The sequence below is a fragment of the Octopus sinensis genome, linkage group LG14 (genome assembly GCF_006345805.1).
Source record: "Octopus sinensis linkage group LG14, ASM634580v1, whole genome shotgun sequence".
Classification (NCBI taxonomy): Eukaryota; Metazoa; Mollusca; class Cephalopoda; order Octopoda; family Octopodidae; genus Octopus; species Octopus sinensis.
In genome coordinates, this window is record NC_043010.1 from 5,096,704 (window position 1) to 5,111,153 (window position 14,450).

Below are 14,450 nucleotides of genomic sequence, written 5' to 3' on the forward strand. Positions count from 1 at the left end.
AAGATCTGCAAACAGATCTCTGACTTGCTTTGGACAATTTGTCACAATTGCTTTCTCCAGAGTCATATCCGAATGATGATCATATTTGTTGCCCCCCCCCCCCAAATGCATCATGAAAAAAATAGTCGGAAACAAGTGCAGTAATGCAAACACGGGTATTGACTTAATCCCTTCCCCCAAAATTTGAAGCCTAGTGCTTCCAGTAGAAAGGATTTATCAAAGTTGAAAAAGTGTGACACACTGAAACACTACATTTATTATATTAGATATTTTTAAACTCTGGGGAAACTTTATTTCAATTAAAACGCATTTTATGTGTGTGTGTGTGTGCGTGTGTGTATATGTGCGTTTGTATGTGTGTATGTTTGTGTGTGTATGTGTTTATGTATGTGTGTCTGTATGTATTAAAGAAAGCAAAAAGTAAAACAAAAACGATAGAGACATGGTTAAACAAAGTTGTACATCATCTCCCTCTTTCTCTCACATACCCACTCTTTCTCTCTCTCTCTCTCATTATTACTCCCACTGCCACCATCAACACTATGACTTTTAATAAAACATCACCAACTCTTCCTAAATTTCTTTGTCTCTCTCTTTCTCTCCCTCTCTTTTACTTTCTCTCTCTCTGACTGTCTTCGTAGCCATCCTCACCATCTCTATGCCTACTACTTCTCTCACCCCATCATGAGGAATAGTAGGAGTGTCATTGAACAATGAGAGAGGGGGTCTTAGTGTGACACACTGACACACAGAAGTTAGTTTTCGCATTTATTATATTAAATACATATATATGCTTGACCAATATATATACGAGTATGTGCATGTGTGCCTGATAGGTAACAGGCAAATAAAACTCAACGTATAATATCTTGGAATTGTATCAGTCATAAATAAGAAGCATAAATTTGAAAAGTGATGCTGCAAGTTTACAAGGAAACAAAACTTCCCTCTTGGACAACATCCAAACAAGAATCAATTAATTACTTCCACAGTAAAAAAAAAAAGATTTAAAAAATCAATAATGAAATAAAATCAAATCGAATAAGATAAGAAGTTGAGTTGAAGATAAGAAACCAGTTTAATAATAGACTTGGTTAATAGTGGATGAACACTAAATTTGAAAATCGTTAGAATGAAGACTATGTTATGAATGAATGGGCATTTGCCTGTCAGCAGTAAAAGTACAACAAAGTTAATACAAAGTGATTCATGATTATTTAGAGATTATTTAGAAATGGAAGTAGCTGTTTAGTTGCAGGTCAGCCTTCATTGAGCAGACTTAAGATCAAAGCCATTCCAGCTATGATCATCCAGGTGATTGCTATTTTTTTTTTCTTCGTGGATATGGCTGTGTTGTTAAGAAGTTCCTTTCCCAGTCACATGGTCTCAGGTTTGGCAGTCCTAATCTTTATATATAAAAGTGAGGTTGTGTGCTGTCTGTCTCCTACGATTTAGATTCCTAACTACTCCCACATTTTGCGGTGCAGTTTAACCAAAACTGGGTATCTTATAGTCGTGATTCATATCAAGCCCTTTTGGGTATTAGCGCACGTCTACGATGAGTCTACGATTTAAAAAAAATTTACCATCAATTTTGTCATTTTTAATGAATTTTTTGCATATATAAGGGAAGTAACTCTCTAAAAATTTATTATTAAATCTCAGAATGTAAAAAGCTACAGTAACACCCCCCCTTTGTGGTTAGCCATATTGAGATGGCTATTATACTTTACATCTCTAAAAATGCTTATATATTTATTTCCCTTACAAACCCGAGCAACGCCGGGCGGTACTGCTAGTTAATAATAATATTATGAAATGTCTTCAACTATAGCATTGAGTCAACCAATGGCTTGTGAGTGAATGTATTAAAAGGGAATTGTGTAACGGCCCATGGCACACACATATATAAGTCTTTTATCTTTTAGTTCTTTCAGACTGTGGCCATGCTGGGGCATCACCTTGAACAATTTTTAATCAAATGAATCGACCCAAGCCTTTTTTTTTTTTTTTTTTTTTTTTTTTTTTGGCTAAGCCTGGTTGTTCAATTAATCTCGTTTGCTGAACCACTAGTTTATGGGGGTGGGGTGAGGTGCCTAAACAACCAACACTGGTTGTCAAGGTCTGGTGGCAACAAATACAGACACACGCAATGCACACAAACATGCACACACACAGACACAGACACACAGACACAGACACAGACACAGACACACAGACACACACGATGGGCGTCTTTCAGTCTACCAATTCCACACATAAAGCTTTGGTCTGTCCAAGGTGCCATCAAGTATATATATATATATATGTATATATGTGTGTGTTGTGTGTGTGTGTGTAGTGTGTGTGTGTGTGTGTGTGTGTGTGTGTACATTATCCGAAACCCACTCTAGTGACAGATACACAAGTGCATCTTTTCCCTTACTTATGGCCTCTTAGACGACTCACATGTATATATATATATATATGTATATATATATATCACCGTGATCACCGTGACCGACCAGGCCATCAGATGTTGTTACACATCGCTGGTCACAATGCGCTTTGCATTGTCTTAGCCTTCAACCGACGCCACCCTGCTGGCTAAGCGAGCAGGCCAACAGAAGAAAGTGGGAGAGGAAGTTGTGGCGAAAGAGTACAGCAGGGTTCGCCACCACCCCCTGCTGGAGCCTCGTGGAGCTTTAGGTGTTTTCGCTCAATAAACACTCACGACGCCTGGTCTGGGAATCGAAACTGCGATCCTCCGACCGCGAGTCCACTGCCCTAACCATTGCGCCTCCATATATATATATATATATATATATAGATATGTGTGTGTGTGTGTGTGTGTGTGTGTGTGTGTGTATTTATGTGTGTGTATATATATGTATGTGTGTATATACAGACACACCTCAATATGTGTTAGTAATTGCTTCCAAGACATCTGACTTATCTCAAGATTCAATGTAACATGGTAAAAACAGCTAAAAAATTTATTTACTGATATTTGTTTTAGTAAGTGATTTGTACATATTTTTACAAGTATTTTATTTGACTCTTGCATCTCAGTGTTAAATTTTTTTAGGTGTTTTTTTTTTTCCTAGAATATTTATGCTTTTAAATGTTCACCAAGACTGTCATAAAGTCAGATAAATCAACTGAAGTTGAAGTTTAATTTTTTTTTTTGCATTAAAAAAAGAACAAAAACATTAAAGTCAAAAGAGACATAACTTAAAATGACATAAGTTGAGGTGTACCTCCACACTCACACACACACGCACACACATACACACACACATACACACGCACACACATACACACACACATACACACACACACACATACATACATACATACACACACACTCACACACACACACACATACACACACATACACACACACACACATACACACATACACATGTTTATGGTTGGTCATAGAGTGACTGTGAGTGTATGTGTGTGTGTGTGTATGTGTGTGTGTGTGGTCCATATGTGTGTGTATATGTATGTGAGTGTCTATTTCATTGTGTCTATCACGAAGTCTGTGTCTTTAACATTGCAAATATAAATAACAATGTCTGTAAGGTTCTTAAGATTTAGAAGTTGATATGATCAACTACAACCATTTAAGGTGGCGCCCCAGCAAGGCCACTGCCTAGTAACTGAAACAGTGGAGAAATTGAAAGTGTAAAAGATTAGAAGCTTTATACTTCATCTAATGTTACTATTGTTGTTGTTGTTGTTTGTTCCTTCTGGAGTCACGCCTGGCTCATAGGGCCAGTTTCCCGGTTTCCTTGGCGTATAGGTTCCCTACCTGGATGGGACGCCAGTCTGTCGCAGGTGAGCTGCAAGATACAGGAGGAAAGAGTGAGAGAAAGTTGTGGTGAAAAAGTCAGCAGAAGTTCATCATTACCTTCTGCTGGAGCTGCATGGAGCTTAGGTGTTTCACTCATAAACACACACATCACCTGGTCTGAAATTCAAACTGGTGATCCCTCGACCAAACAGGTGCTCATGAACGACAGATTTTGATAGGTTGAGGCTTTCTGCCAATTCTCGGGTTGTGCAATGTGGGTTATTCTCAATTAATGACTTGATTTGGTCATCATCTGTAGTGGAGGATCTGCCTGATCACTCTTTATCAATGAGGCTACAATCTCCAGCTCAGAACTTTGTGAACCACTTCCGTAGAGTTCTTTTGGATAAAGAAACATCACAGTAAACTGCGCATATTTCTTTGGTTGCTTGTGAGGTATTTTTCCCTTTATGGAAAAAGAAAAGCCATCAAGTGCTGAAAATAAACTTTCTTATCTTCCATTTTAAAGGGTTACAGAATTAACACAGGTTATAAGAACATAAACCTTCTTCCATGAAAATATAGCTTAAACTGTTCTCTAAATGGGGGTGTAATCAAATCCTATTTTGTGGACTTAACCATGTTCTAAAATAAGTTGAAAAGTAAGCTACTATAAATCGGCACAAACTTTCCGGACAACCCAATCAAAGAAGAATTCTTTCAGAATAATTCAATGGGGGAATTTCATCATGGTCACTTGAGCTGCTGAAATAGCAGTCAACTATATGTTTTATATCTTACCGACTACATTAAAAAAGGAAAGAAATATCGAATAATGCTACCCTAGTGAATATGAGAACATGTAGCAAGAGTGGTAAAAATAAAACATCCAGTCAACATGATGGTGTTTGGAGTGACCACTAATGATGGTGAAGTTATGCCTCCATTCACCTCAGACTCAACACGGAGGCCTACATCAAGTGCTTGCAGGAGGTAATGCTGCCCTGGGTCAAACAGGTGGCTGCTGGAAGGACCTATGTCTAGCAAAGAGACTCTGCAACATGCAACACAAGCAGGAGAACCCAGTCATGGCTGTCAGACAATTTCTGCGACCACATCACCCTCAACATCTGGCCCCCTAACTCCACAGACTTCAACCCCATTGACTATTATGTGTGAGGTGCAGTTGAGCAAGTGACCAGCAAAACTCCTTATAACACCAAAGAAGAACTGAAGACAAGGATTATGGCAGCTTTCACCAACTTAAACAAGGAGACCATCTAGAAGAGTTGCAAAAGATCACAAAGTCGTCTGGAGGCCATGGCTGAAGCCAATGGCACTTTTATTGAATAAATTTACTCTTTAGTGTATTTCAAGATATTTTAATGTAATTTTGGTAAATATATCTCTTAAAATGAAATGTCAGTGTTATTTTCATTTTTGTGTAACTTAGACACCATTATATTCACTGCACTCTGTATATCTATACACACACACACACACACACACACTATGTGTGTGTGTATATACATATACATATATATATATATATATATATATATATATATTTTGTGAAATAGAAAGATGAATAATCTTGTTGCAGATTAATCAAAAGTTTAACTGATACCTTGGTAGCAAAAATCACAGCAGAAGACAGCACGGTTGGAGGTACAACCATATGGTGTTGCAACCGTGCGTTGGTGTGGATAATTGAATTTTAATATTATTAGTGAATTGAAGAAATGGAGTTGAATGAAGATTGAACAGAAATCGTTTTATTGCATTCTACACGTGTTTCGAAAGGCACAATTTACCAAATTCCGATTGAATAAGGAGACCATATTGTGTCTTTCTCTTCAGGAAGAAATAGGAAATCCGTTGGAAAAAACAAAAACAGAACAGAGGCGGAGCAAAACAAATCGAACAAGGCTCCTAAGAGCCCATGGCCAAACTGTTTATCAAACTCTTAGGAGCCTCGTTCGATTTGTTTTGCTCCGCCTCTGTTCTGTTTTTGTTTTTTCCAACGGATTTCCTATTTCTTCCTGAAGAGAAAGACACAATATGGTCTCCGTATTCAATCGGAATTTGGTAAATTGTGCCTTTCGAAACACGTGTAGAATGCAATAAAACGATTTCTGTTCAATCTTCGTTCAACTCCATTTCTTCAATTCACTAATAATATTATATATATATATATATATGTTTCTTTATTGACCACACAGAGGGGACAAAATATAAAGTAGACCTTTTCTTTTTGGGAAGTGAAAAAAAAAGGAGTGGTAGAAATTCAGTCAAAAGTGATCATAGAAAAAATATATATATAAATATTCATATATATATATAGTTATATATATATGTGTGTGTGTATATATATATATATATATATATATATATATATATATATATAATAAAATAAAACATATGCATATATATAAACATATATGTACGTACCTACCTCTACATGTACATATACATGCATATATGAGTACAGGACACCAAAAGGACGTCGAACACAATGAGAAACGAAAACATAGACACAAACCAAAGGAACTGGACATTTTTTTAAACAACAAAAAAATAGAGTACAGGACAATTAACACAACGAAAAAACCCCTTCTTCAGTCACTATGGTTTCATCTACTCTACGTTTCGAAGGATAAAAGTAAGATGTATCTTCGATAAGAAACTTTCCTTCCTGCGAAAAGCAAATCAATTAAAATTCTGAGATCTTTTCGCAGAGGGGTAAAAAATGGTAACAAAAACAGGACAGTAACGACAATATATATATATATATATATATATATACACACAGAGCGCAATGAATAAATTGGTGTTTAAGTTATATATATATATAGATAGAAAGAGATACATACATACATACAACTGATATCTTAGCGATTTTATTGTTTTGAAGTTGTTTGGAATTATACGTAACACAGCTTTACATCTTAATAAATCATGTTAATTCAATTTACTCGTCTAGCAGACTAAGTGGAGTTGAGTTATGTAATTTACCTGAAAAGACAATTGTAAAGTGAATGCTAACGAGCTCAATATAATGAACGAAATAATTTTAATAATTAATCAGTGTTTATCTTAAGTGAAAGGCAGTGGAATGATGGATGGAATGTCTCTTGGTGTTTGGAATAATGCTCTATGCTTTGAGTTTCAATCGAGGTGGAAGTTAACTTTGCCTTTCATCCTTTTGGTGGTGGTGGTCAATAAAAAAAACTGCCAGTCCAGGGAAGGGGGTTAAAAGAACTGTTAGAGTATAAGAGGAGATGCCATGCTGTATCTATTCCGACTCAGTGCATTCTGGGTTCAAATCTTGCCCCATGACTGAAAAAAAATGGTGACACTTCTGTCAGGCATTACAAGCTGACAGATAGCATCAGCAATTTGGAAAATTAATGGAAACATGGTTCCTTTGGTTTGATCCGAAGATTGAGCACCACTGCCACCACCACCACCACCACCAACACGACCACTACAACCACCGCAGCTACCACCAGATCCACTGCCGTCTCTGCTGTCACTACTACTACCACAACCACCACCATTTGTAATGAACCAGTCATTATCATTATGATTATGATAAATCATTATTCCATTAACTAATTCTGTTTAAGAAAGATAGAGGATACAACCTTAAAATTTTAATTGCTTCAAATTTATTATAGAATAGGCTTGGCCATGTGGTTAAGAAGCTTTCTTCTCAAGCATGTGGTCTTAGGTTCAGTCCCACTATGTGGCATCTTGGGCAAGTATCTTCTGTTACAGCCTCATGCTGACCAAAACTTTGTGAGTGGGTTTAGTAGACTGAAATAGTCATGTGTGAATGTGTGTGTGTATGAATATACATGCATAATACATACATACATACATATTATATATACACACACATATGTATAAATATATATATACATACATATATATTTGTATAAAATTGTTTTGTTTTCCATTTCTTATATAAATATATATATATATATAAACATATAAAGTTAATCCAAACATGAAAACACAAAGAGAAAACACAACAACGCATTGACGTGGAACAAAAAAAGTATTATTGGACGCTCAGGAAAGAAGGAAAGAAGGAGGATTTAACGTTTTGAGCGGAGCTTTTCGTCAGAAACATAGAAAATGGAAATGTCCAAGGAAGGGAAGACGGAGAAAGAAAATCACCAACAATACACATGAGGTCACATATATATATATACACACATACACACACACACACACACATATATATATATACATACATACACATGTGTGTGTGTGTGTGTGTGTGTATGCATATGTGCACATGTGAGTGTGTTTTGGGGTTTGTTCCCCACCACTGCTTGACTGTTGGTCTTGTTTTACCTGTCTCCTTGTAACTTAGTAGTTCATCAAAAGTGACCGCTAGAATAAATACTTGTCTTAAAAGAATAAATATTGATGTCAATTCGTTCAGCTGAAACCCCTCAAGGTGTTGCCTCAGGATGGATGCAGTCAATTGATTGACATAAGTATAAGGAAAAAGAAGCAGAACAAAAGAGAAGTGGAATGAGTTTAATCTGTGGTGGTGTGAGGACAACACTTGGCATGTTTTGGTCTTGTTAGTCCTCATCAGTGAAGCATAGTCTAACAACTACTGCTTAATTTCAGAATAACTAGAAATAATACACAGGAGTGGCTGTGTGGTAAGTAGCTTGTTTGCCAACCACATGGTTCTAGGTTCAGTCCCACTGCATGGCACCTTGGGCAAGTGTCTTCTACTATAGCCTCGGGCTGACCAATGCCTTGTGAGTGGCTTTGGTAGACAGAAACTGAAAGAAGCCCGTCGTATATATGTATATATATATATATATATATATGTATGTATGTGTGTGTTTGTGTGTCTGTGTTTGTCTCCCTAGCATTGCTTGACAACCGATGCTGGTGTGTTTATGTCCCCGTTACTTAGCGGTTCGGCAAAAGAGACCGATAGAATAAGTACTGGGCTCACAAAAGAATAAGTCCCGGGGTCGAGTTGCTCGATTAAAGGCGGTGCTCCAGCATGGCCGCAGTCAAATGACTGAAACAAATAAAAGAGAGAGAGTAAAAGAGTAATTTTCATGAGATAGCACTGAGTTGTGTGAAAACACTGTTCATTGATTGTATTAGAATTTGTGGATATTTCCTTCTTGTTACTCTCCTTAATCTATGGTGCCATAGTCTATGCGAGAAATTATGAAATAGTAAAAAAACATAAGGCATTCTAATAAATTGATTGCGCAGCCTCTAATATGTGTCATGGCAAACGTAGGATTATTACATAGAAGGAAGTAAATTACAGGTTAGAAAGTTAAAGGTATACATAACGTGTGATTCGAGAATTGTGGAAACATGTGCAGTCATAACTTTAGTTGCAGATTTCTTCCCATCTTCATCTTCCTGATGTCTAACAGCAAGACGGAACTACAAAAGAATTGCAATAACTCTCCTAGCGGAATTCTCACAGCTTCAACACGAATTTGCTAACACACCATGAGCACTTTTACACATTACATAGTCGTCCTAATTCAGATGAGGAATTCATTACAAAAAAAAAAGAAGCAAGAAAGCTGAAAATACAAAATCATATGTGTGTGTACATATATATATATATATATATATATATATATATATATACATATATATATATATAACACATATATGTATATACATATACGTATACATATACATATATATATATATTATAATATACATATATATATATATACATATACGTATACATATACATATATATATATATAGATATATATATATATATATATATATATATATACACACACCACACACACATATATATAGAGATGTGTAAGTGTATATATATATATATAGGAACACACATACAGATAAGAAAAATATAAGTAAAAGAAATCCTTGCTATTTGAAAGTCAAATCAGTTTTCCTTACAATCCCCTGCTGATTAAATATAATTAACTAAAGGACACCTGTATTGTTTTTAAGGTTGAACAAGAGAGACTGTATCATGTTAGCAAATGTTATTTGAGAGATATTTTTATTTAATTATTTGCGAGTTTCGACTTTGATGTAAGTGCATCCAGTTAAGTAAGTGATAAATTGAAAAAAAGATTTCTTTGAAGTTTAAAAAGATTATCATTTAAAATTCAGGAAACAATTGAGTGTAAGTAAAACTTTCAGAGCAGAAAGTATTGTCTTCTTGTTAACAACACTTTGTTGGTTTTCTTTTCAAAAGATTACTCATAAAATGATTTAGCAATAATTTCATTTGCATAAAACTATCAATATTCAAAAGAGCAGTGCAAAAAAACACAGTAATTTATAAACTGTGCATGAAAAAGATTTTCTTTCTCTTCTTCTGTGTTTCTCTTTCACAAGATGTAAGCCATGGAAAAGTGGTAGTTAAAAATAATCAATATATAATGTACATTAAGAGAAGTGGTAGGAAAGGGTTCAACCTCTCCAAGAACTTTGTACAGAAGATGGAATGATTAAAATTACTTTCTTTTTCCTATACAAATAAAATGAAATTTGAAAATGTTAAAAATAGTTCTAAAAGAAAAGAATATACAGAGAGGCTTCCCTTATATCATGGGAATATTCTATTTAAAATCTATTAAACAACTTATCGAACAAGAAAGAATTGAACACACGTAACAAGAATGGATGAATTTACAGTATAAAAAAACTGTAATTTCTCCTGAAAGGTAATATGATAATGTCATGCTTTCATGATCACTGGAATTGTATGAAAAAGAAAAATAATAAAAAATTAACAACTTTACAGAGGTAAGGAGGAAGCAGATGAAATTTTAAACAAATACATCTGAATAATTAATTGTTTGATTTATCTCTTAAGAACAAAGTCTTTTATGTAAGATGATATTGAAGAAGTCTTGTAACTATTGTTCAATATACTGCTTAGATAAGATAAGTTCAGATATGTGCTAGACTGGGGAACTGCTGATGCTTTCTTCATAGGGAGACAGCTGTAAGGAAAGTTCTTAGTAATGAGTAAGCCTCTGTACTTAACTTTTGTTGATCTGGAGAAGGCCTTTGATAGAGTTCTATGATCTATAAATTAGGATTAAATTAATAGTTTTTGAGAGCAATGCATGTCATCAACAGAGATGTAGTTAACACAGTAAGGGTTGGCAGTGCAAGTAAGTGTCCCTTAACCCTTTCGTTACCAACCCGGCTGAAACCGGCTCTGGCTCTGTAATACAAATGTCTTGTTTTCATAAGTTTTGAATTAAAATCTTCCACCAAACCTTAGTCACAATTTATGTTCCTAACACTAGCTGAATGATAACTAAGTTATTTTACTAAATTCTTTGTTATATTTAATGTAATTGAAAGAAACACAGAGCATCTCAAAATAAATACAGTAACGAAAGGGTTAAGGCTTGGTTCCTAGACTGCTCCTATGTATTCTAGTTCTCCAAGCCATGGCAGAGAAGTTTAAGATTGCTTGCCCCTGGGAACTCCTATATGCTGATGATGTGGGCTTTAACAGCAGACACTCGGAAGAAATAGCCTTTGCAGATGGATTATTCTGGTTGACAGAGAAAAATACACACAAGTACCTTTTAAATGTCTAATGGAAAATCATAGGTATATGCCAAATAAAATATCATGTTCAATAAATAAATTTTGGCACAAGGCCAGCAGGTTTGGTGGATGGGTGAAGTTGATTACATCGAGTTCAATGCTTAACCAGAACTTATTTTATCAATCCCAAGAGGATGAAAGACAAAGTCAACCTTGCCAGAATTTGAACCCAGAATGTTAAGACAAACGAAATGCCGCTAAGCATTTTGGCCAGTACACTAACAATTCTGCCAGCTCACTGCCTTTCAGTAAATAGATATTGATAAGGTCATAGGAATTCTTTGAAAAATGGTTCTTTATTTCATGACTTACATGTAATATCTTCTACAAAAAGCAGTCAGTCCTTGGTATATAATATTTCAAAATAATTTTGTCTTGAATACTGATTTAGTTCCAGTTATAATTAATGGGGTGCTTTATAAGAATATAAATTGACCAAAAACTTACCTAGCATTTTATTTGATCAAATCCAAAAGAACGAGAGATTAGATTATCCCCAGTAGGATTTAACTCTTCACCATTTAAATTGTTCTGTTGAATTTAATCCTTATTTATTCAAATTGTTTTGCATTATCTTATGACATTGAGATTTCAATGCTATGATTATTTATTTTTAGAATGATAATGTAGAGTGGGTGTAAGAAACTGGATCTAGCCAGTTTGAACCAAAAACAGATAGAATATTTCAGCCGCTGCCTTGGCTGGCTTCCGTGCCGGTGGCACATTAAAAGCTCCAACTGATCGTGGCTGATGCCGGACCCCCCTGGCACCTGTGCAGGTGGCACGTAAAAAGCACCCACTACACTCGCGGAGTGGTTGGCGTTAGGAAGGGCATCCAGCTGTAGAGACTCTGCCAGATCAGACTGGAGCCTGGTGCAGCCTTCTGGCTTCCCAGATCCCCAGTCGAACCGTCCAACCCATGCTAGCATGGAGAACGGATGTTAAACGATGATGATGATGATGATAAAGCCAGTTTGAATACCAAAGAGTTAAACATAGAAGTAAAGTGTTACAACTATATATCACAAGAATTATTTTCGATTTTCGTTTTTTGGATTTGGTTTGCAAGATTCTTTATACGAGTTTGTGTTGAAGCATATTCTGTTGTGTCTGGGGAGAGTCATTTTCTTTTTTTGCCTTATAATATAACACACTCTTTTTGTGCCTTATAATGTAACACACTCTTTTTGTGCCTTATAGTGTGTTACATTATAAGGCACAAAAATAAAATGACTCTCCCCAGACACAACAGAATATTATCGATTTGTCACTCAATTTTATTTTTGTCAATCCACCAACACCTATCCCAAACAGATTGGCATAGACATGAGGTTATGAAGCTTGCTTTGCAATCATGGTGTTTCAGGTTCAGTCCTAGTGCACAGCACCTTGAACAAACCCCAGGCCAACAAATACCTTGTGAATGAAGCGTGTGTATTTCTTTGTGTCTGTGTTTGTGACCCCCACCACTGCTTGAGGACTGGTGTGGGTTTGTTTGCATCCCAGTAACTTTACAAAATGACATAAAGAAACTGATACAATAGGTACCAGATTTTTTTAAAAATTAAGTACTGGGATCGACTGACTAAAACTCTTCAAAGTAGTACCCCAGCGTGGTTGTAATCCAATGACTGAAACACTTAAACGATAAAAGAGAGAGAGAGAGAGAGAGAGAGAAAGATGAATGGAAGCTGTTAGTAATGAAGTTGAAATTGTAACCTGTGTACAGGTAGTTCAATGCCATATCCATATAACTATTGCATCTTTCTACATCTCTAGTTCCTATATTTACACCATCCAGAGAGTAATTATACTTATCTCCTGATAGTTGCCACAATGATAATATGAATATACGTGAATTGTAGATCTGAATTGATTACTGATAAGACAGAAGTAATTACTTCGAGATAGAAGTCGACAAAGTAGAGACTTTGATGTGCCTCTGGCAGTGCTTAACCATTTCAGACCCAGTCTAGTACAATGTATATCAATAAATTCTTTATTTCTGTTATATCAACCGACTTTTCATTTTATTTCGAGGATTTGTCTAAAACTAAATCATCATTTCACACAATACATCTACCGGTCACATTCTTCAAATGGCTTCCTTATTTATATCTGTCTTGAACCATCATCATCTACAACAAACAATACCTTTCTCATATAATGATCGGAAAGTTTTAATTTTCCCAGGAAGAGTTGTGTCCATTCAGAATGAGAACTCGATTTTCATTACTAATACTTTATTGATTCCAGAGTTATGAAAAGCAAAATTTGAATCAGTACGATTTGAACTCAGAATATAAAGAAGCCTACTTATAAATCAATCTCAAACTAGCATCAGCAACATTTTCTAATTTGGGATCAATATTCTAGATCAGTTATTCAAATCCTGGGCATAATCGTTCTTCTTAATTCTCCCATTGGCTATGTTCATCATTCGGAAATCCTACATGTTTCGGAAAACTAAACAATATACTTGTGGAAGAATTTTCTTTAGCAGTAAGTTGTTACCATTGTCTATTGTCAATCTCTAGAAGCTGCTGTTATATATTGTCTTCAGTGAGTTTTCTATTATTTGTGACATTTTGCTCTGCCAGAATGTTTCCTATGTCAGTCAAGACATTAATGCTTCTATCAGTTATGATGGCTTTCTTTATGCTGTTACCCAATCATCTTCAACACATACATACACAAATTTTTAATGCATATATATACATATACACACACACGTATATATATATATATATATATATATATATACAGTAGAGTTACATATATATTGACATCTATCTATAAGATACACAAAGACAGACAACATTAAGCACTGTCATACACACACACAAACACACACATACATGTAAATTAACTCGTACGCATATATATTCATCATTTTTATGATTTTCCATCTTGGTATGGGGATGAATGAATCTGACAATGTCTTTCCACTTATAGTCTTCATCATCTGCTAGATACAGCAACAGAGAAAATTCAGTCCCCTCTCTCTCTCTCTATATATATATATATATATAATATATATATATAT

The 14,450-nt window shown here is 35.3% G+C and overlaps 1 protein-coding gene across 4 annotated transcripts in view; it reads right to left on the minus strand.

Annotated features, from left to right (window-relative positions):
- The window catches only part of LOC115219543 (protocadherin beta-15-like), a 145,078-nt gene that overhangs the window by 127,582 nt on the left and 3,046 nt on the right, over positions 1-14,450 (minus strand). The window lies entirely within an intron of this gene.